Source organism: Melopsittacus undulatus, chromosome 8, assembly GCF_012275295.1.
Source record: "Melopsittacus undulatus isolate bMelUnd1 chromosome 8, bMelUnd1.mat.Z, whole genome shotgun sequence".
NCBI classification, from domain to species: domain Eukaryota; kingdom Metazoa; phylum Chordata; class Aves; order Psittaciformes; family Psittaculidae; genus Melopsittacus; species Melopsittacus undulatus.
Window position 1 is genome coordinate 53,226,485 of NC_047534.1, and position 22,737 is coordinate 53,249,221.

General features: G+C 49.7%; 1 protein-coding gene across 5 annotated transcripts in view; it reads right to left on the minus strand.

Annotated features, from left to right (window-relative positions):
* Positions 1–22,378, minus strand: part of HDAC4 (histone deacetylase 4) — a 205,378-nt gene extending 183,000 nt beyond the window's left edge. For 4 of the 5 annotated variants that reach the window (XM_034065131.1, XM_034065129.1, XM_034065130.1 and 1 more), the window contains exon 1: positions 21,643–21,695. The gene's annotated coding sequence lies outside the window, so the exon portion shown is untranslated. Of the gene's footprint in view, positions 1–21,642; positions 21,696–22,282 lie in introns of those variants that run through there. The other variant, XM_034065128.1, reaches the window with a different exon arrangement.
* Positions 22,379–22,737: the final 359 nt, after the last annotated feature.

The following is a 22,737-nucleotide window of genomic DNA, read 5'->3' on the forward strand; positions in this document are numbered from 1 at the left end:
GGTGAACTTGCAAGGCTGTTTTAAGCCAAGTCAGGCTGGTTGCTTCAGGATACCATCAATGAGCTTGCTTCATCTGCAGGCCCTCTCAGGGCATGCCACCACCACCACCACCCCCGGATGGCAACACTACAGCCAGCTGACAAGATCACTTGAAACCCTCAGTTAAACAAACCTAACAGCTCGCTGATTCAATGCATCAAAACATGGTGTAAGTCATACACCTACGATACTCATTGCTCTGCTCTGAAGGTTATTTCTATGTCCAGAGAAAGCTGGGCTGCATTTCAGACCCCTGAGTATTAAAAGACACTGCCTTTTAGCAGGACAAGGAGGCAGCTCTGTGAAAGGAACGGCAGAAAGGATGCTAGGAGAGTGCCTTCTGCATCCTGGCACTTGTGTAGCAGCACTGGGTTTGGATCTCTAAAAGCCATGGAAACACCCATCATTCAAAAGCATTATAACAGGAGAAACCTCTGGAGCAACAGCACAAGAGGGACATGGAGCTGTTGGAGCAAGGGCAGAGGAGGCCATGGAGATGCTGCAAGAGCTGGAGCAGCTCTGCTCTGGAGCCAGGCTGAGAGAGCTGGGCTGGGGCAGCCTGGACAAGAGAAGGCTCCTGAAGGGGAGACCTGAGAGCAGCTCCAGTGCCTAAAGGGGCTGCAGGAAACCTGGAGAAGGGCTTTGAGGTCCCTTCCAAGCCAAACCAGGCTGGGACTGTGTGATCCTGCTGCCTGACACCGCAGATTAAATCCTTATAACAAGATTTCCATCACACGCCCCCCTCAACAAAGAAAATCAACCAAGGTATGAAGCCCTTTCCTGTATTAACAGGCACAACCACTATTAAGCTGAATCCCACATGCTCCATGTGAGATGATGACACCATCCTGGTGCTTGCTTGGCTTCCTACCATGCAGCCGGTGAACAACCTGATGCTGCAGCACATCCATGCTTGGCACACACTCACAGCTATGGAGAGCTGGTGGTTAAATCTCGTTTGACAAGGGACCCCAAAGTTTACCCAGAGGAACAAGACAGAAGCTGCTTTTGCTCTGCAGTGCTTGCTTATGAAACCCTGCCAATACAGGATCTATATATATGAAAGGAGGAGGAGACAAGGGGAAGGCATATAGCTATTTGAAAGCAGTAATGATGTCCTGTGACCACAAAATGATTTCCTGCATCTTTATTTAGCACAGAGGAAGTGTGAAACAGTCTCCAGGGCTGATTCTTCTCTCTAGGGACCATGTCTCCAGAGCCAGTGCTTTGCAGGCTGACAAGAGCAGTAGCAGCAGTCCTGAGGACCCGACACAAGCCTTTGACAACATCACTGCAGCTTCTGCTTTGCAAGCACAAAACAGCTTCACTGACTCTCTCCCTGGAGACCAAGTCCCATGAGCGCTGCCCATTGGTTTTCCTGCAGGGATTCTCAAACCAGACCTCTCCCAGCGAACACATTTGCACATCATCATCCTCTCAAAGAGCTGCAGGTCTCTGTAGGCAGCGTTTGTGTCTCTGGTACAAATTCCTCATGCAGGTGAAGCAGATCATGAGATGACTTAAAGATATTAGAGTGATGCAGAATCATGGCAGAGAAGTCCCTTTGTTTTCCATCCATTTCTCTCAGAGCAAGAAGTTTTTCCCACTCTTTTTCTGGCAGAGAGTTTGGGTGGAAAAGAAGGGAAGAAAGAGATCAGAAAAGATACTCTGTGTGGAAAGCTGGAGCAGAGAGCAGCACGTGCTCCTTCGTAGCTGCGCTATGACATACACAAGTGCCTGAAGTCCAAAAGCAAATGGATAGACCCATAGGAAAGGGCACAATCACCAAGTGCTTCTTTACAAGACAAGTCCCTGGGCTGCAGGAGAGTGTTTCAGAGGGGTGCATGTCCTGTTGTGAAACACCTGCCCAGGTACACCTTGGATGCTGCTGGAGAACACAACCATCGAAGCACCTTTAAAGACAAAACACCTACAACCCCTCTACAGTCACCAAACCCATCCCGTGTTGGGATGTGACAGTCTCACCTTTTGCACAACCTTACAACCTTGTACCCTCGCACTGAAGTCTCCCAGCAAACTCAGCTCCTGAGTTTCCACACTAGTAGTAAGCACGCCTGCGTTCATTAAAGCATCCACAACTGGAAGTAGCTCCACAGCACTCAGGAACCCACACAGAAGAACAGGGAGCAGAGGGAGCTGGAGTAGCTGAAGCCTTCATTACAGTTAGAAGGGTGTAACTAATAATTAAGCAGAAATCCCAACCTAACCGCTGGTACAAACAGCATCTCACACAGTTAGCACAGATCCAGACTGACCAGTCTGGCTCTTATTACTGGAGCATCCCATCTTTGCTACTTGTTTTGTCCACGCTCTTATCTTGCAGTAGGCACAGCCAAAGGTCCCTACCTTTAAGATCCACAGCTCCACACAATGATTCACATGTACCACCTAAGAAACACAGAATCATGACCCAGTACTTGAAGGAATTAAACCACAGTGCATTTGTTTAGCAAATGCTGACATTTCAATGCCAACCATTACAAGAGCTATTCTCACATAGCAGCCAAGAGCAGAACAAATAGTGTGTTTTGCCTCTCCCTTCAACTTCCACTTCCAGATACACACTGGGAGCATTTACTGCTTAGATGCTCACACTAAACATTTTAACTTTGTGACAGGTTTTGTATGTTATAATGTTCAGAAAGGGATTCTCTTTCTAACCACATTCGTCCTAAGTGTTAAATTACAGTCTATGTGCATTAAGACTTCAAGAATAACCAATACTTACTGTGTATTTACACAGTTCCTTCAAGGAAGACTAAAATACATTGCTAGACAGTTCCTGGTAGTTGCTTTTGGAGCAATCCTGCTTTATTTTAGGCAGTGGCTTGTTAAGCAGCACTATACATGCACTGAAGACACCAGCTGACATGAGAACAAAGTCAACAGCAGCCACAAATGGCACAACACTAGTAACTAACTGTGAGCCACCTTATTAGCACAGAACTAACCCACAGCTATTCAAGGGTAGGAACATACATAGAAGTCACTATGTATAGCACACGTTCTTCATACAAACAGGGAAGACAAATGGCTTTGTACAGTTCCAGCTCCTTTTGCTTCTTGCTGTCGAGAAATACCCCACTGTGATGGGCAGAGCACACAGATCCCTTAAGTAAGGCTGCCTTTCCCATGCTTTAGTTTGGTTTTGAAGTGGAGTCACCAGCTCCAACTGGTGGCAGTCCTTCCACCTTAGTGGTGCAATCCACATGATGACAAACTTAACCCAACCTGATTTTTCAGTAGAAACATTGATATTTGAGTACAAGCAAAGATTTCTTCATCCATTTCAATGGTAAACTAACACATAATGTCACCATTAGAGCTTGCCCTTCGCAGAAGTCTGTTTTCCTCACTGGACTTGATGATCTTACAGGTCTTTCCCAGCCTAGTTGATCCTATGACTCTACTTGGAAGTGTTCAAGGCCAGGTTGGACATAGGGGCTTGGAGCAACCTGCTCCAGTGGAAGGTGTCCCTGTCCATGGCAGGGGTCGGAGCTGGATGAGCTTCAAGGTCTTTTCCAATACAAACCAGTCTGGGATACTAAAACTACACTTCCTACATCTTCTGCATCCAATCCCTCCTACCATCTACAGACCACTATGACCAACAGTTATGGCTGCTTTGAAAGCTGAAGATGCCTCCATATCCTAAAAAGAATGACATTAAGATCTTCTGGATGCATACCATGCAGTTTTTGCAGCCCTTCATTGCCAGTACACGAAGTATTAACATCATTTCTACTTCCCCATACATAACACTAATAGCTGGACAGATGAAATGGGGATCTACTGGTATCCCCCTTATTCTTAGGCCTTGATACACATTGCTGTTCAAGCAGCATTGAAGGCATCCCAAATCCACATGGAAGCAAAAAAACCAAGGCTTTGGGAACAACCAATTGGATGATGAGTGGACCTGAAGCCTCCAAAGCAGGATCCAAGTCTCGGAACACAGGATCACCTTTAGGAACATAAGCAAATCTGGAAATACCACCTCCTGTTCACTCTGTGGGAGGTCCACTTGACAGAGTGAGCAACAGCTTGGATAACTGGGGTTAGAGTCAAGCGGGAGCAGGGCTTGTGGAATAGCTGCAGATTGAGAAATGCAATTGCCTGTGTATAGAAAAACCTGGGAATACGTCGGATTCCAGAGCCCTCCTTCACCAGCAAGGCTCTGGCAGAGGGTCTGAAGGAGCAGGATGCTTCTGAGCTCCATCCAGTTTCTCAGCAAGAGCAGCAAGAACAAGCAGTCTCACAGATGGATCCACGTGGGAGGCAGAAAGGAGAGAAGTCTGCCTCAGGAGCCTGCTCCAGCTGCTTCCAAAGCCTTGGAGGAGATGGAATAAATTGGGCAGTTACCTATAAAACTCCACCATTTTGGCTTTTCCCAAAGCCCTCTTCTGCCCTCATCCCATGTTCTGCCTCCATCCTAGTATTTCTGCATGGGAAAGAGTTCAAACCAGATAGCTGAAAGCAGTGCTGGACCGAAGGTAAAAGAATACAGGGAATTTATGGACCACCTCCTCCTCATTTCTTCATCCCTTCCTTGTAAATCACAGCTACAAGAATTCAAAGCACAAAATACCACAAAACTCTAAAATACTTGACTGAAAAGTGAACAAAAATGGTCAATTCTTGTTAATCAAACCCCCCTAACAACATTTCAGTGCCAGGAATAGTGTGTGCGACCAGCAGGAAGCTCGCTCACACCAACTGAATGCTCCCATTGCAAACTCAGCTGCACCTCAAGCTTCCTTTTGGGTGTCTGTGATCCAAACACAACTTCCACAAGATACTGAGATCCCCCTAAACTCGTGCAGGGCTGACACATGGAACAGGATGCCCAGAGAAGCTGTGGCTGCCCCATCCCCAGCAGTGCTCAAGGCCAGGTTGGACACAGGGGCTTGGAGCAGCTGCTCCAGTGGAAGGGGTCCCTGCCTGTGGCAGGGGTTGGAGCTGGATGAGCTTTAAGGTCCCTTCCAACCCAAACCAGGTTGGGATTGTATGACTAATGCAGGTTTCAAAACAAGCCTTATTTTCTCCAACTGCTTGTGCACGCACAATCCTTCTTTCCCTTTTAAAACAGCTTGATAAAGACAAAACCCCAAGCCTTATGTAATTAGTTTGGGGAAACAACTGAACACCAAACTTGCCAACCACATTTTCACTCTATCTCAGCTTTCACAACTGCTAAAAATGCACAATTCACCATTCTTTACCTGGAGTGCTTTCAAATCCTCATACATAGGGAGGGAAAACTAGGGACAAAAACATAGGCTGGTTTGTGTTGGAAGGGACCTTAACGCTCATCCAGCTCCAACCCCTGCCACGGGCAGGGACACCTTCCACTGGAGCAGCTGCTCCAAGCCCCTGTGTCCAACCTGGCCTTGAACACTGCCAGGGATGGGGCAGCCACAGCTTCTCTGGGCACCCTGTGCCAGCGCCTCAGCACCCTCACAGGGAACAGCTTCTGCCTTATATCTAACCTGACCTTGCCCTGTTTCAGTCTGAACCCATCACCCCTTGTCCTATCCCTGCAGTCCCTGATGAAGAGCCCCTCTCTGCATCCTTGTAGCCCCCTCCAGACACTGGAAGCTGCCCTCAGGTCTCCATGCAGCTTCTCCTCTCCAGGCTCAACAGCCCCAACTGTACTTTCGGCTGCTACAACCCACATCTGAACTTCTTGTTCCTTCTGACAAAGCAGCACAATTCCTGGTCACTCGCTGTGCCCAACCCATCTGCTCGAGCAGCACGGAACGGCTGAGTACATGTGTCATCAATCACTGCGAGTTAGTTCATTAACTTGCAAAAAGAATATTGACTTTTTCTGTCAAGAACAAACATTGTTTAAGGTTAGGCCCCTTCTTTTTTTTTCCCCTGTTATTTAATTGAATGCTATCTGATTACCACCAAAAAATAATTAAGTCTAACGCAAGCCCTGTCACATCATTCTTCTGTCAAGTAAAACATTTCCCTAAGTCTCTTCTGGAACCCACTTTGGTGCGGTGCTAGTTTGAACCAGAAACTTCATCCCCTGTGTTCTCAGCTATCCTGGTGCTCAGTGCAGGATGAGAACCTGCCTGTTCCCATCCACCAGCACCGCTGTGCTTTTTAAGCACTGACCTTTGCCATGCTCTTGGAAAGAAACATGCCTCAAGGTCTCCCAACAAACAAGTTGTTGCATCATTTTCAAGTGGCCGCTTAGCCCTCTGCTGCTCCCTGGGAAATAGGGGACACAAGAACAGGGGGATTGCAAGGGGGTTGTGGGGTTTATTCTGCAACAAGGGTGTCCCAGTGTTGTTGGCACAGAAAGAACACCAACAAAACCCCAACAACCGGTGGCATGCAGACAGCACAGACTGAAACCAGTTGCACGATGCAAGCTTAGAATCATGGGATCAACCAGGTTGGAAAAGCCCTTTAAGCTCATCCACTCCAACCATTCCCAGCACAGCCAAGGCCACCACTAACCCATGGCACTGAGGCCTCGTCTCCACGCTGTGTGAACACTTGCAGGGATGGTGCCTGCAGCCCTGCCCTGGGCAGCCTGTTCCAATGCCTGAGCACCCTGTGGGGCAGCAATTGTTCCTCAGCTCCATCTAAACCTGCCCTGGTGCAGCTTGAGGCCGTTTCCTCTTGTCCCATCCCTTGTTCCTTGGGAGCAGAGCCCAGCCCCTCCTGGCTCCATCCTCCTGTCAGGCACTTGTAGGGAGCCATCAGGTCCCCCCTGAGCCTTCTCTTCTCCATCTGAACCCTCCTGGTCCCTCAGCCGTTCCCCATCTCTCTTGTGCTCCAGGCCCTGCACCAGCTCCATTGCCCTTCTCTGGCCCTGCTCCAGCCCCTCAAGGTCTCTCTTGGAATGAGGGGTCCAGGAATGAACCCAGGATTCAAGGCGCAGCCTCACCAGTGCCCAGCACAGGGGCCCAATCCCTGCCCTGGTCCTGCTGCCGCACTGGTACTGATCCAGGCCAGGATGCTGGTGGCTTCTCAGATGCCATGACTGCAAATATCCACTGCAGGAAAGCATGCAGGCCTCGAGGGCGACTGCCCAGCTCACGAGACAACAGCACAGCCTCACCCACAAAGCAGAGCATCGCAGGAGCTGCCGTTTACATGTTGGCGTGTTTGACTGCTTCTGCCTTGCACTGAATGCTAATTCTGTTACCAAAACACTCTGGTTTCCACAGCAACAGCGATCCAGACCACAGCCCTCATGAACTTGTGGTGTCACTCCTCCATCTCTTCTTTTAACGTGCCTCTGTTTTCCTACAGCCAATACAAATCATACAACAGTCTGAATCATGGAATGGTTTGGGTTGGAAGAGACCTTAAAGCTCATCCATTCCCATTCCATTTGCCACAGGCAGGGACACCTTCCATGGAGCATCTTGCTCCAAGCCCCTGCATCCAGCTTGAACACAGCCAGGGATGGGGCAGTCACAGCTTCTCTGGGAGCTTTTGCTAAAGCCTAATCTCTACCCAGTGTATACACACTGCATCATGTATTTGCGTATCTTCTTACTCAAAGGATCTTAACCAGAGCATCACCTAAGCACAGATTTCACATATAAGCACAGAGGGCAATGCAGTGAACAGGAAAACAAAAATACAGCTTTAAAGGTAAAGTGCAATCTAAATTTCTTTGTGCTATTTGTTGGCAAAACCTTTCCTCCTCTCCTCATCACCATATGAAAAGTGATGTTGACATACACCTGTAAGAGCATGACAGCTGGCAATCAAACACTGAAACACAGATAACACAGAACACTAGCAGCTAAGTCAACAGTGCTTTTTGACATCAAAAAACCTTTAAATGAGCAAGAAAGCTGGAAAGGAGCTTTTGACAAGGGCATGGAGCGATAGGACAAGGGGGAATGCCGCTTGCTCCATGTTTAACTCCCAAATCCCACTCTCGAGCCACATACATGGCTAGAATAGCAACTCAGCTCCATCAGCAGGACCATGTCAATTCCTGTGTTGTAAGCCTCTAAGCATTTTTAATGCCCAACAGCAGCCTTTAATAACAACCAGACTCTTCAGTCAATACTGCAAGCTTGTGGCTGACAAGCAAGGAAAGCAAGGCAGGAACAAATGGAACTCCACGTTCTTCAGGGGCTTTGGGGATAGCACCATCAATGCAAACAGGACAAAACCCTTTGAAGCTCTTGTCTATAGAGAGACAGAAGCCACCCAGCTTTGGGACTTCACTTCCCAGGTGTTGCTCCAGCAGCAGGGCTGTTACTGAACTCGGAGTAAAGGAAGAGCTCCGTTTACATGAGGATTTATAGCTCCTATTTTGCCTGTTTGCAGCAAGACAAATCGGAATTGGTCCTTGAAAGAAGGCAACTGGATGGTAAAGCCACAAAAACTGGGCTGTATTTCAAGGACTGATACAGTACCAGTCACAGACAGGCTTTGAAGGTAGGTTTTAAAGCACTGTCAGTCACCAGCTGAAGAGGCTTCGAGTCAGCATCCTCAAGGAAGCCTTAGAGCCCAAGCTTGCATGTGCAAGGATCCCATTGTGTTGGCTTTCTATGATCTAGAGTAAAATTATACCCCTGTTTATGGCTTTACACACTAAACAGCATAAACATACTATTCTTCCCTCTAATACACCCCTCTTTCAGGTTAGGAATCAAGCCAAGTCACTTAAACCAAGGTTTGACCCTCTTCAGCCTTCTCCACCCATTTCCCAAACACCATCGCCCAACCTTCAGGATCTGTTATTCCCTAGGCTGGATTAGGGGATTTTGCACTTTTGCATGCTCCTGAGTATCCCCCCGAAAGCTTCACACTAACACCTTCAACTGCTACACCAGGAAGAATTACTCTGCTTCCAAGATGACAAGAGGAGACGGCCTCAAGCTGCACCAGGGGTGGTTTAGATGGAGCTGAGGAGCAATTCCTTCCCCACAGGGTGCTCAGGCATTGGAATATGCTGTCCCTGTGTCCATGTGGTGCTTGGGGACATGGTTTAGTGGTGGCCTTGGCAGTGCTGGGGAATGGTTGGACTCGATGGTATTAATGGTCTTCTCCATCCTCAATAATTCTCTGAGCTGCCATTAGCCACCACAGCTCTGCTGTGCAGAATGTCCCTTCACTTCATCACCTGCTACAGAACTGCTGCTCTAAAATACATGAACAGGAATAGAATCATGGAATGGTTTGGGTTGGAAAGGACCTTAGAGCTCATCTAGTCCCAATCCCCTGCCACAGGCAGGGATAACTTCCACTGGAGCAGGGTGCTCCAAGCCCCTGTGTCCAACCTGGCCTTGAACACTGCCAGGGATGGGGCAGCCACAGCTTCTCTGGGCACCCTGTGTGTCCCTGCACGCACTGCTAGGTCATCCAAACAGCTCCTCTGCATTTGAACTGTCCAAGCAAGAGCACGCAGCACTGTAAATGCAACGTGCCTCCCTGCTCCCTCAGATCACTCTGCATGCAAAGCACAGCGCACACCAGGGCAGAGGAAAGCAGGCTGTCAGGATCTGTTCCTAAGCTGGAATGGGGAGATAAACTGAAGTGGAAAGGAGCAGAGGCTGCTGCCACATCCAGATGCACCGAAGGCAGTAAATACGTACCAGTAAATACGTTCATCAGCAGCCACTTCTAGGAAGAAGCCAGGAACATCCAAAAGCACCTTCAGTTCTGCTGAACTTCACTGTGTTAAAGCAAGAGGCAGGAGAGTTCCCTCTGACAGAGCCAGCTTTCATTCCCCCTTCAAGGAAATAATGGACTAGATCATAGAAACAACCAGGTTGGAAAAGCCCTTTAAGGTCATCAATTCCAACCCTTCCCCAGCATTGCCAAGGCCACCACCCATGGCACCAAGGGCCTTGGTGATCTCTTAGGTCATTTCCAACCAAAAGCCTTCTATGATTCCAAGATTTCTATTAAGAAACAAGTTCCCACATTGAACATGAATATTTGCAAGTAGTTTTGGACATTTACCTTTTAGCACCCTCATTTGGAAGCTCTGTAAAAAGTACCATCAAAAAGACTCTACCTGAAGCTGTAAATGACCCCAGCAAAGCTTCATCAACTCCCAGCTCCAAATCCTTCCACAGACCAGGAAAGAGCTTTCTGCCCCAAAGCCACAAACAGCCCATTTCCCACAAGATGCCAGAGAGAAGGAAATAAAGGCTATATCGACCATGCACCCCTGAAGGCAGATACTTCAGAGCAAGAGCTGCCATTTACGTGAGTCGACAGCAGATGAGCAGCTCGGGAGAGCTGCTTCTGAAAGGCAATACTGGGACATCCATCTGCTGTCCTTGAAGTTTTGAGAGACACATCAAGCAGAAATACATCTATCTGGGAGGATTAAATATAGAAATGGTTCAGCTATATCTATATGAAAGAGAGATTTGTGAAATAAGGATATATATATGTATTTAGACATATTTACATGTGTCGATATGCATATATGTGCACATACATGTGTATATACACATATCTGTGCATATACATATATAATATATATATGTAAATATATATATATATATATATATATATATGGAGACATATATGGCTGCCCTATCCCTGGCAGTGCTCAAGGCCAGGCTGGATGCAGCTTGGAGCACCCTGCTCTAGTGGAAGGTGCCCCTGCCCATGGCAGCGGATCGGAAGTGGATGAGCTTTAAGGTCCCTTCCAACCCAAACCAGACTGGGATTCTGTATTGAAACATCAGCACCAGAGAAAGCATTTCTCTTTATATTCACTTCCTATTATCTGCCTATCACCTCTGAATCAGAGAGACAAGCTCAAAGGCCACTTTTGGATATAGCCCCAGACATGCGTTCTGCAACAGCTCTTCCCTATTGTGGCAGGGACTGAACTCGGCTTCACTAAGTTATTCCAGGAGCCTGTTTCCTAAAAGAGGGGGAAAGAAAGGACTCCAATGAGGATACCTACTTGACAGCCCTCGGCTTCTCCTCTCAAAGTACATGGGGAAGTGAGCTACCTAATGAGCTCAAAGAAACTCATCCATTGCTAGCATCAAAACCCAGCTGTGTGCTGGAGCTAGGCAGATGTTAACAACCAATGAATCAGACCTTTCCAGGCTGAATAAGCCTCCCACATACGGCACAATACAACAGAAATCATTAACCCAGGAATGTGAGAGACACTGCAGGGCTTGGAGCACCTTCCAGCTCCCCATAAGCTCCGTACCTGTGGCAAACACAACAGCAATTTACACTGGGGAACGCTCCCAGCACTGATGCTCCCAAAGAAAGGCTATGACAAAGCATCTTCGCTGGCAGGGAAGCTACAGGAAGCCATAGGAAGGGTCTTAAAGGGCCTGCTCTAGGAGGGAAGAGCCCCATAAAGGGCAGGGAAAGAGATCATCAACTGCAAAATGCCAGGTAATGGAACACGGAAACATGCTCTTTCCATCACAGCCACCCCAAGCACTGCATTGGAAGCCCATTCTCTACTGCCCAGAAAGCCCTTCTCCTTTAGGAATCCTCCTGTAGCTGCAGGAAAACATTAGTACCTTTCCTTGTGTTTGCTTGAATTTCACACCCACACTTGTTGGTTGGCTACAGCATATGCTCAGAATTCATTTAGCTGTATTCAGAGGCTCTGCTGCTTTCCATTTGTGTTGCCAGTGTTAGGAACAAGCCTCAGAGCTATACACTGAGGGCCTGGAATTTAAATATACGATAACACTGTAAATAAAAGGAAACAAATTCCTTAAGGAAAACCTTGTCGCATGCCAGATCAGCTCCCAATAGGAACCGCTCTGCTTTGACAAGAGATAAATATTTACAGTGTAGAACAGAGAACACCTTGTGTTGCAAGAGGAGGAATTCAAGCCTCATCTGTCCCCGGTATACTTAAGAGGTTATTTGGATTGATAAAGAAAGAAAATACAATCCCCGTACCTAGAAGCAGACACTGCTCATTTCCATCACCAAAACACAGAACGGAAGGGAGTCACACAGCGAGATTGTCAAACAGACTGAATCCAGAACAGATTTTCACAAAGGGAGACCTCATCCCCCAGGGAATGCAGACAGTTTACAGCAAAAGAGGAAATTATTGCCAAGAATATGCTGCTTTCCTTCCCCCCCCCCCCCCCTTTTCATTTAAATATAGACTTAACTTGCTCCTCTTTACGAGTTGTGAACGTAGACACTGAAGATGCTTTCTTACTGGGACAAAAAGGCAGCAAGAAGGAGTAGATGTCCCTATGGAGCTCCTCAGGCTGGGGGGTACCACACTGGGGATACCCTCGGCAGAGGGAAGGGAAAGCTCAGGCATTAGTTCATTAGGCTATCTCCCCATTTCCAGTGCCTCCTGGCTTGAGCAGCACCTTCCAGCAAAGGAAAGAATGTGGGGAATGTCATTCAGAATGGCACTTGGGAAGACCTAGGAATGGGAAGTACACAATAAGTGGATATCCTTCTCCCGAGGAGGGGTGATAAGCCCCATGCAGAGAAGATGCCCTCATTTCTAGCATTAGACAACTACATCAAGTTGCTTGGGCTTTTCTGTCATTCCAAATGAGGCAAGCACCTCATTAAACAGAAATGCAATGGCTTTACGGTGTCTCTGCAGCCCTAATTCCAGTTTCTAGCAGGACCTGCACAAGGACAGCCTGGCTTAGCTGTTACACCACAGCATTTCCTACCTGGAGTGCAATACTCCTCACCCGACTGCTATTTGGGCTTTTATTGCACATACCCTTTGGAAAGGACCAGCCCAGCCGCCCCTAGGTTTATGGAAGAGTCCAATGTCTATCTCCAAGTCTCAGTTTCCTTACTTCCTTCTCCTCTTACAATGGAATTACTACCTTGTGCAAAACTCGCCTGCCTTGACCCCACTCAGTGCAAGCAGCATGACCGTCCCTGCCACCATCCCCTGTGCCTGTGCTCCACGCACCAGCTCTTCACCCACTCCCTTGCTCTCAGCATCCCTCCATGGCAGGCTATTTTTAGAGCAGCATTTTTATAGCAAAGACCAGAAGCAGCACAGTTTCAGTGCCAAACCGGATTCAGATGAGCCTTCTAACACTGCCAGTAACTGGCATCACGACACTGCGGTCTGATGGTCTTTATGTCTGCACCAGGGCCACTGTCAGCCCCACGGCACTCTCCCAACTGCACCGCACCACCAGGTCACCGGCCAGTTCAGCACAGTACTGCCCATGAAGGACTTGTACCATTCATTCCCCCCATCAACAGAATGCACTGTGCTTTGTTTTCTCATGGGTGTGCAAGCTGTTCTGCACTGAGAAGGGTTTGATCCATCCCCTACATGGACCACCACCTATCTTTATACTTGCAGTGCCATGAACCAGGCATGAGAATCAGATTCAGCAGGTCCCACCACCACCTATTTCTGTTTACAAGCACAGGAAACATCAGCCTAAGCTATCCCCATCCAGGCACAGATGTGAACAAGACCATGTAATCTGTGTAAATCCATCCAAAACCAGCATGGATTCCTCATAAGACTGTACAGTAAAAGATTTCTCTGTGTTCAATGATTCATAACTCTCATGAACAACTCAGAAGGCCATCTTCTCCAAGGGATACTGCAGCCAGAAACAGAGCTACCCTTTGCCCTGAAATCACATCAACTACCCTGCTGTTCACTTCTAGTCCTCTCCCTCCTGTGACCATGCTGCCAGACTAAACCTCCTTACTCAAATGCATCCTTTAGCCTCTACCAGCACCTGAAAGCAGATAAAAATGGGGGGGGATAAAACCTTAACATTGGGGAGGGGATGCTGGGTGAGGAGAAGCTCACCCAGGAAACCTGGAGAGGGGCTTGGGACAAGGGCCTGTAGGGACAGGCCAAGGGGAATGGCTTGAACCTGCCAAAGGGGAGATGGAGCTGAGCTCTTAGGCAGAAGCTGTTCCCTGTGAGGGTGCTGAGGCGCTGGCACAGGGTGCCCAGAGAAGCTGTGGCTGCCCCATCCCTGGCAGTGTTCAAGGCCAGGTTGGACACAGGGGCTTGGAGCAGCTGCTCCAGTGGAAGGGGTCCCTGCCTGTGGCAGGGGTTGGAGCTGGATGCGCTTCTAACCCAAACCATTCTCCACGTCTGTGATTCTCTCCCAACCAAAGCATTGCCATTCGATTCAAACAGGAAAATCAGCCTTGGGTAGAAGTGCACCACAGAATCCATATGGAAGATCATTTATTATGTCCATTTACATTAAGCAGGTCAGGAAAAACACAAATGCAAATGCAGCTCACAGTAGCCAGTATCTGTTCCACTCCACTGGCAGGTTCAGTTACTCAGCAGCATCCCTTAACACTAGATCCAAACACACCTGACTGTGTGACCTCTTCACCGTGCTTTACCCTTACTCTCCATCACAGAATGAAGGCAAGATGTAAAGTTTTGTGCATACTCACTACCAAACCCATTGTGGCCTTGCTTCATCATGCTGGCACTGAGTAAGAGCAGCAGCAACCGAACTAAACATGGAGAACCTCAGTAATCTGTGCCAGCAATCACTACCCACAGCAAAGGGAAGGTTTATACAAATCCAGGGGCTGGGTTGTTGACAAACAGCAGGAAGCAGCAGCACTGGAGCTGTGCATGGAGCAAGAAAGGGCTCTGCTTGGCACTCACACAATAAAGATGCTGCAAGCATCCGAGGGAGCCATTTCTTTCACTGGCCCTGAAGGCACTACAACAGCCCCAAGCACACTCAAACTGCATCCTTATCCTTGGGAAGGAAGCAGGAGGCAGCAGGAAACTGCACCTTACTGTGTTCTTGCCCTCTCCAGGTTTATAACAGGTGCCATCATTCATCCCCTCCAACAAGACCTCCACAAGAGACATGACCCTGTACATCCTGAGATACCCCACACAGGTGCCTGTGCTCCCTTTCCCCCCCCAAACAGTCTAAAGAAACACACCAGGCTTCCTGCTGTGCCACAAGAGATCAATCTCTGTGTCTGAGTCCTGCCAGCCTCATCCCCACCGTAACACAGACAGGTCCCACCAGACTCAGCCAAAGCACCAGGTATTTATTTATTGGTAAGTCTATGCTGCCTAGAGAAGGAACTCTCTTCATTGGTATGCAGTGCCCTAAAGGATAATCCAGCCTGCAGGAAAGCTCAGTTTTACTTAGGGATTCTCCTTCTAGGACCCCTAGAACCTGGAGCAAACATCAACAAAACCTGGAAAACTCTTTCCCATTGGGAAAATGCACCTTGCTGAATACTTTGACTAACACTTCTTTCTGAGTACTTATGGGAGCAGCATCCAACAGAATTCATTCATTGTTTCAGGCTTACATTTTGGATCATTTCCTTAGAGCAACACACACTAAGACAAAGTTTTGTCCATGCCACATCCTAACTGAACAGTTTTCTGCTGAGCAAACACAACACAAGCTATTGGAGCATATGAGGAAAACACAGGAGAAGCTGCATGAAGACCTCAAAGCAGCTTCCAGTGTCTGAAGGGGGCTATAAGAGCGCTGGAGAGGGACTCTTCGTCAGGGACTGTAGGGATGGGACAAGGGGAATGGCTTGAACCTGCCAGAACAGGGGAGACTGAGATGAGCTCTTAGTCAGAAGCTGTTCCCTGTGAGGGTGCTGAGGCGCTGGCACAGGGTGCCCAGAGAAGCTGTGGCTGCCCCATCCCTGGCAGTGTTCAAGGCCAGGTTGGACACAGGGGCTTGGAGCAGCTGCTCCAGTGGAAGGGGTCCCTGCCTGTGGCAGGGGTTGGAGCTGGATGAGCTTTAAGGTCCCTTCCAACCCAAACCAGTTTGGAATTCCATGTTAACAGGCTATGGATAACATCATCCAAGCTTTTGGCTTTTACTGAAGGAAAATGAAAACTCAAACAGGAAGACAACTTGGAAATGGCCGAGTGAAAGGGGACCAGCCTAAGATGCTCATCTCCCTTTAATCCTGAAGAGCCAATGTAAGTAACTGCTTACTCAAGGTGAAACATCCAAAGGCATTAGTGCGGATGCAGCTGTGATGCTACACACGCACCTTCCTCCCCATGTCCTCACATACAGGACAAAGCACTGGTTCAGACCAGTCCAACACCTTCCAACACCTTGCACACCAGTAGCAGGGACAGGGTAGCCCTGCACAACTGCTGCTTCTCACATTCAACGCCAACCGCACCGAACTAATGCCCTCGTGTGCGTTTGACAAATGAAGCTCCATTTCACATAGAACCGGTTACAGAATGCTAATGTTCATAGAATTTAACAGTAATTAAGTCTTGCTGACAGACACCTCATTAAAGCACCAGTTCTCCAGGAAAAAAATCACAAAGTGAATTATTTCCTATGCAGGAAATGGCAGCGTTTTTTCACTCCTCCTAAAAGATAAATGGAGGTCAGTTCAATGGGATGCCAGTGCTCCCCACCAGAAGAGTGAGCTGCTTGAAGAGCTGTAAAACAATACATTGCTGTGCTGCCAGCACAGAGATGGGCATCTCCTCGGCATGATTGTATCCTATGATTGCAAAACCAGACCCCCTTACAGTAAGAGCTTGTCACCCAACAGCTTATGGCTGGTTATAACACACACAGATACACATGTCCAGGAAAGGCTATGGGGGCTCTGACTTGGAAGAACACAAGGCAATGAACACAGCAGGCTTCAAACTGTCACTTCAGCAAGTCACATCTTCACCATGGAGAGAAGAACTTGCTGAATGTGTTCCTAGACATCATCACCTCGTGGGCAACACACTGCCAGAGTAACAATCATATCTGATGGATTGGTCCAAACTACAGGAATGATGATAGAAGCACAGGATCAACCAGGTTGGAAAAGCCCTTTAAGCTCATCCGGTCCAGCTCATCCTCAGCACTGCCAAAGCCACCACTGCCCCATGGCACTGAGGCCTCTTCTCCTTAGGTTAAAACCACATCTTGACCAAACTAGAAAGAGGTTTCTCATTAGTCTGAGATCCCATTTTCAACTTGCAACTTTTTGGGGTTTGAATGCTTCTTGTCTGAGGAACAAAGGTGAAATCACTTGATGAGGGCAGACGGCTCAGTGTGCCCATGACCACAAGGCAACACAACATTCCTCTGCACTAGGAGATGGCAGCTTGAAGCAGCTTTTAATCAAGTCACATCCAGTAGGAAAACATCAAGGGGAAAAAAGACGAAGTTGATCAGGACATGCCTAGCAATGAATACCATGAAAAACAAAACTAAAAGCCTGAGTTTTTATAGAGGAAGGCAAAGCTGTAATTCCTTGCAAAGGGAAAACCACAGAAGCTTTCCAAGAGATTTTACAGTCTTTTCCTAATTGTTCCCATTTACAAAGCTGTTATGCAACCTCTGTGTGCTTTCCTGCTTCTCTACCCCCCTTATTTCACCCATTCCCTGCCCCACACACTCTGAGGCAGCCAGCCCCAAACAGCCAACACAGGAGATAGCTGCCTCTTCTCTCAGTTTCAACTGCCCGTGTTTTGCAGTGAAGCAGCATCACCCAAAATCTGCTTGTTGTATTCAAGCCATGACAAGCATCACTTCACGACTCATCTGTTATGGATTGCCTTATCAACATGGGCCACTTCAGTCTTCTGCAAAGCACAATCAAAAGGCAGGTGGCACGAGTTACCAGAGCAGTCTGAGGAGTTCCCTTACCCAAGGGCTCCAATACAGAGACAGGGCTCATAGCAGAGACCATCGATATCAGGTCAAAATGCTAAGATGCATTTCCTCCCCCCATACACACAGCTTTTACTCCCATTTCTCAAGCCTCTCCGTAGGTAACAACGTGGCCACATTTCTGGTTATTAAAGCAGTCAGTTTTAGTGTTTCTGCCTTTTCTCAGCTTAAACAGCAGCAAACCCATGCATTTTCATGGGGTTTTCACCTGTACCCAGACCTCTGAAAGGAGAACTGGGCTCCTTTCATTGCTTTGAAGCATCAGGATGCTTGGACCTGGGGAACCTGGAAGTCAGAAACTAAGCATTAGGGATGAGGACTCAAAACCGACGAGCAGCTTTGAAGTGAGTGACAGAACACATCCTGCCAGCTTCTGTCTGCAGCAAAACAGGCTTCTACAAAAGCACAAACCCAAAGGATCCCAGCAGCCTGACAGCCTCCAAAGCCAACAGCCATCCTTCAGGCTAGGTAAAAGACTACAGACAAGCAATGGGGTAACTGGAAACAAGCTAGAGGTGACCTGGAGGAGCCATGAAGATGACACCAAAAGAGGCATCACGAATACTTGGCAAATATTCCATGGATGATGTTACCAGTATCCAAATAACACATTCAGTTAACATCTCGCTGTGGTTTGTGACAAGTGTTGCTGTCTGGAACCGGCTAAGCAACAGAACTATTCTGGTAATATTACTGTGTGTACTCAATAGGTGCAAGACAAGTAAAACTATGGCCCCGAGACTCTGCTACCCACACACAATGCCAAGAGTATTTATTTCCAGTAAACACGAAGCCATTCGATGCCAAGGAGTGTAACACAATCACTCCTTTAACTGGAAGAGGACACCAAAGAAGTGTTTTAAGCCCACGGTTAGGTTGGCACAGCTGGGCAGTGAGCATCCAGGTTTTCAGAGCCTGAAGAGAGCATCGCACTAGCAGACACTTCACTGCACTTAACCCAGACAGATGCATGTTACCCTTGAGAAAACACGAGGACGAGGAGGTACTGCGGCCTTATAAAACCCTTTCAGCATGGCAAACAACCACTGGAGGAGCACTTCAAGCAATCCAAAAGTGCCAAAAATCAATCCAAAGCCCCTTGTTCTAAGTGCCCTCTTGTTTTCCCTTTTCATAGAATCCCAGCCTGGTTTGCGTTGGAAGGGACCTTAAAGCTCATCCAGATCCAACCCCTGCCACAGGCAGGGACCCCTTCCACTGGAGCAGGGTGCTCCAAGCCCCTGTGTCCAACCTGGCCTTGAACACTGCCAGGGATGGGGCAGCCACAGCTTCTCTGGGCACCCTGTGCCAGCGCCTCAGCACCCTCACAGGGAACAGCTTCTGCCTAAGAGCTCAGCTCAGTCTCCCCTGTTCTGTCAGGTTCAAGCCATTCCCCTTGGCCTGTCCCTACAGGCCCTTGTCCAAAGCCCCTCTCTAGGTTTCTTGTGGCCCTTTAGGTAGTGGAAGACAGCTCTAAAGGTCTCCCTGGAGCCTTCTCCTGTCCAAGTTCTCCCCTGCATTAACGGGAACACAGAAGCCTCCGTAACATGAACACTGCAAAGCAAAATGTTGCATGTTGACCAACACAGATTAACACGTGCAAGAAACTCCTTTCTCTGGTTCATCCCTTTTGTTAGTAGGTCACCGTGAAAAGGCAAGTGATCAGTGAAGCCAACTTCCACTATGGAGTTCACAGGCCCTTGGTGCACCCAACCTGCTACCTCCTAACCTGGGGCTGACGGATGTTCCCTGGGCTCCTCGAGGACTTCTTCATGTGTTTCCCTTGGTGCTGACCCCAGGTTGAGCAGCTCACACCTGCCTGTTATCTCCTACTTTAGGACAGCCTGTTGGAGATCACACAACACCAACACAGACTGCTCCGCAAACATCTCCTCCCAAAGGAATAAAAGCTTTCATGCCATACCTATGCTTTTCCTTCATGCCCCCAGCCCATTAAGTAAATGGCAAATTCCTCTGGTATTCCAAGGTAATTTTCAAAATGCACTTCATGCATTTTCCAATCTGTCTCCTTTCTACAGCCAAGTCCTGATCAATCCCAAAAGAATTACAGGATGGCAAAGTGAAATTGTAAAGATTGAAACGTTTGGGGACTCTTTTTTTCCCCCTTAATTCGGGCAACCAAGGGCATAGTTTAATATCAGCAACTGGAACGTGTCAGATGCACACGCCAAAACATCCAAACAGGAAGCATATAATCCTAGAAAGTCATGCCTTACACATTTCTCTCGATACAGAGAAGCTGCAGTTGCTAAAACTTACTCTAACTGGGTGGCATTTTACATCTCTAAATGGAATGGAGTGAGCACATTGCCATGGCTACAGGAGGATTCTGCACTAACTTTGTTGCCTCGTAATCGCTGTATATTTGTATACACGCAGCTGAGGTTCCTTAATTCAGTGCCTTCAAGGAGGCTGCCGAGTGCCAAGAGCAGCTTTTAGGCTCAAAACTCCATAGAGGGGTGATGGGAACATCAGCAACGACTAAACACCCGGCGCCGCGACAGCCCACATTAGGGAAAGCAAAGGAGAAATAGGAATAAGAAACCTTGCCAAGAAGCAGATTATTATATAAACTTCACAGCTCCTTAGCTTTTACAAATGTTGCCATTAAAGAAAGCAAAAACAAAACCCCATCCCTAATTCATATAATTAACTCCAGGTAGCTTTTTGCTTCGATGGCAGCGAATACAGTCCCATTTATTGACAGGGTATAAGGGCAGTAAATCCAAACGCACTGGCAAGGAGACTGGAGCGCCAGCAGCCAAAATCACGCTCGCTCCATCTCTCCAGGCTCCCATGAGCATGAGGAAGGCAACAGAATACAGCTGTTGGGAACGAGCACACAACCAACACACAGCACCCAGCGAGCGCCTCTACCCCTCTCCAGCACCCTGCTTCCCAGCTTTACAAGCCATTTTCACATCCTGAATCCACCCACAGCTTTCTAACACCGATCCCACTTCTTGGGAACGTTTTTAGACCTGGAATCCAGTCTGGAATAGCAGGCAAAGACGAAAGCCTCGCTTCACAGGCACCAAACAAGCCGTTTGGTGACAAGCCCGCTTTATGTATAGCTCCCAAAGCAGGCTGTTGACAAGCAAGCAACCACCCGAAAAAGCCTTCCCCTCTCCCCAAACGGGTGCCACAGCACAATTACGCAAGGGCTGTGCATGAAGGGCAGGTTTCCATCCCTTCGAAGGGGAGGGGGGGAAGACGATGGCCAAACAGCCATTATATAAACACGGCCGGCTTGCCGAAGGTGCCGTGCACCCAGCCGAGAGCCCCGACGGAGCAGAGGGATTGCACAGCATCTTCCCTGATAAATTCCTGCAGCAAAACCCACACACAGCCGAACGCTCAGCAACACCCTCCTCCGAACGCACCAGAACCTCTCTGTTTTAGCCCCGTTTCTCACGGCACAAGCCGACTCTTTGCATTTCGGAGCGGTTCACGCACTTTTATCCATGCACAGCTCCCCAAAACGCGTGTTTTAGGGGCAGAAGCCATAGCGTGGAGCCCTGCCTCGGCTCGGAGCTGTCATCTTCCCTTCGCAGCCCCACACCACGGTGATGTTAAGGAACACACTCCTCGTTTTCAACTCCCGGTTGCCAAAAACAACCCGTTTTTAACGGTGTTTTTCAGCGGGGGGGGGGGGCACAGGACAACCCCCACGCTCCAGCCCCGGAGCCGCGTCCCCACCGACACAAACTTTCCCCAACTCCACCGTTATCACCGAGCGAGCCCCGACCCCGCTCCGCGGCCCCCGTTCGGCTCCACAGGGCCCCTCCGCCGCGCCCGCCCCAGCCCGGCCAACACCCGCGGCCCAACGCCCCCAGGCCCACACCCTCAGCACGGCCCACACGGCCTGGGCCCGGTGGGGCTGGAACCGGGGCTGGAGCCGGGTCCGGGTCCCGGTATGGGCCCCACCGCCGCCCGCAGCACTCACCGCTGCCCGCATCGCTCCGGCCGAGCCCCGCACAGCACCGAGGCGGCGGCGCTGCTGCCGTGAGGGGAGGGAGGGGGGGGAAGGAGGAGCCGAGGCCGCCCGGGAGAGGAGGGGCGGGGCTTAGGCCGCAGCGAGCGGAGGGGGCGGGGCTTGCGGCGGCGGCGCCGGCCCCCCCCCCCACCCTCCTCATTCACAAAAACGCGAGCGGAGGGGAGGCGCCGCGAGCGGTGATTGGGCGGAGGAGCTGTCCGTCACGTTCCTCCGCCCTATGGCGAGCGCTGGCGTGCGGGGGCTCCGCCCCCAACGAGAGCGCCGACCAATCGGAGCGCGGCAGAAAACGCCGAGCGGCTCAAATACACCCGCCACCGCTGCAAGGGCGATTGTGATTGGCTCAAACAGCTGCCCATCACCTCCCTTCTCCAGAACGCTCCGCGCCTCACGGTTCGGAACACAGAGAGAGAGAGCAAAAACCGGCGGCGCTCGAACGGTCCCGTGAAGAACACGGCGGCCGGGAGCGTCCCCGCCGCCATTACAACACGGCGGGCACCGAAAGGGCCCCACGCCACGGCGGGGGCCGGCACGGAGAGGCCCGATGGGGAGCGGGGGTGCGGAAAGCAGCGGTGCGCAGCCGCGTACTGACCTGTGTCGGCGGCGGGCGAGGCTGGAGAGCCGTGCGGCGATGGCTCCGGTGCGCGGGACACCGCGGCGGGCGCGCCACCGACGGACTCAGCCCGTGACGGGATCCGCCATCTTGGAATTTTTAGATGGAAAGTCACGTGGTGCGACCATTTTTCCCCGCGGCCAATCAGGAGGCGCGATTTATTTATAGCCCGGCGAGGGAGGGGGAGAAGGGGACCAATCAGGACACGCCCTCGCCCTCACGGCACCGCCCCGTGGCGCGCGGCCCGTCGCCTTGGCGACGGCGCGCCCGGTGGTGCTGGGCGGGGGGGGGTGCTGAGGTGGGGTCCGCCATGTCTGCTCTAGGCCCCGAGCTCCGGTCTGTGGCCGGCGGCCGAGCCCCGAGGGCGGATGAGAGCCCGAGCACGGTGTGGGGCTCCGAAGACGGATGTGCCCACTCGGGTTGGGAGGAACGGA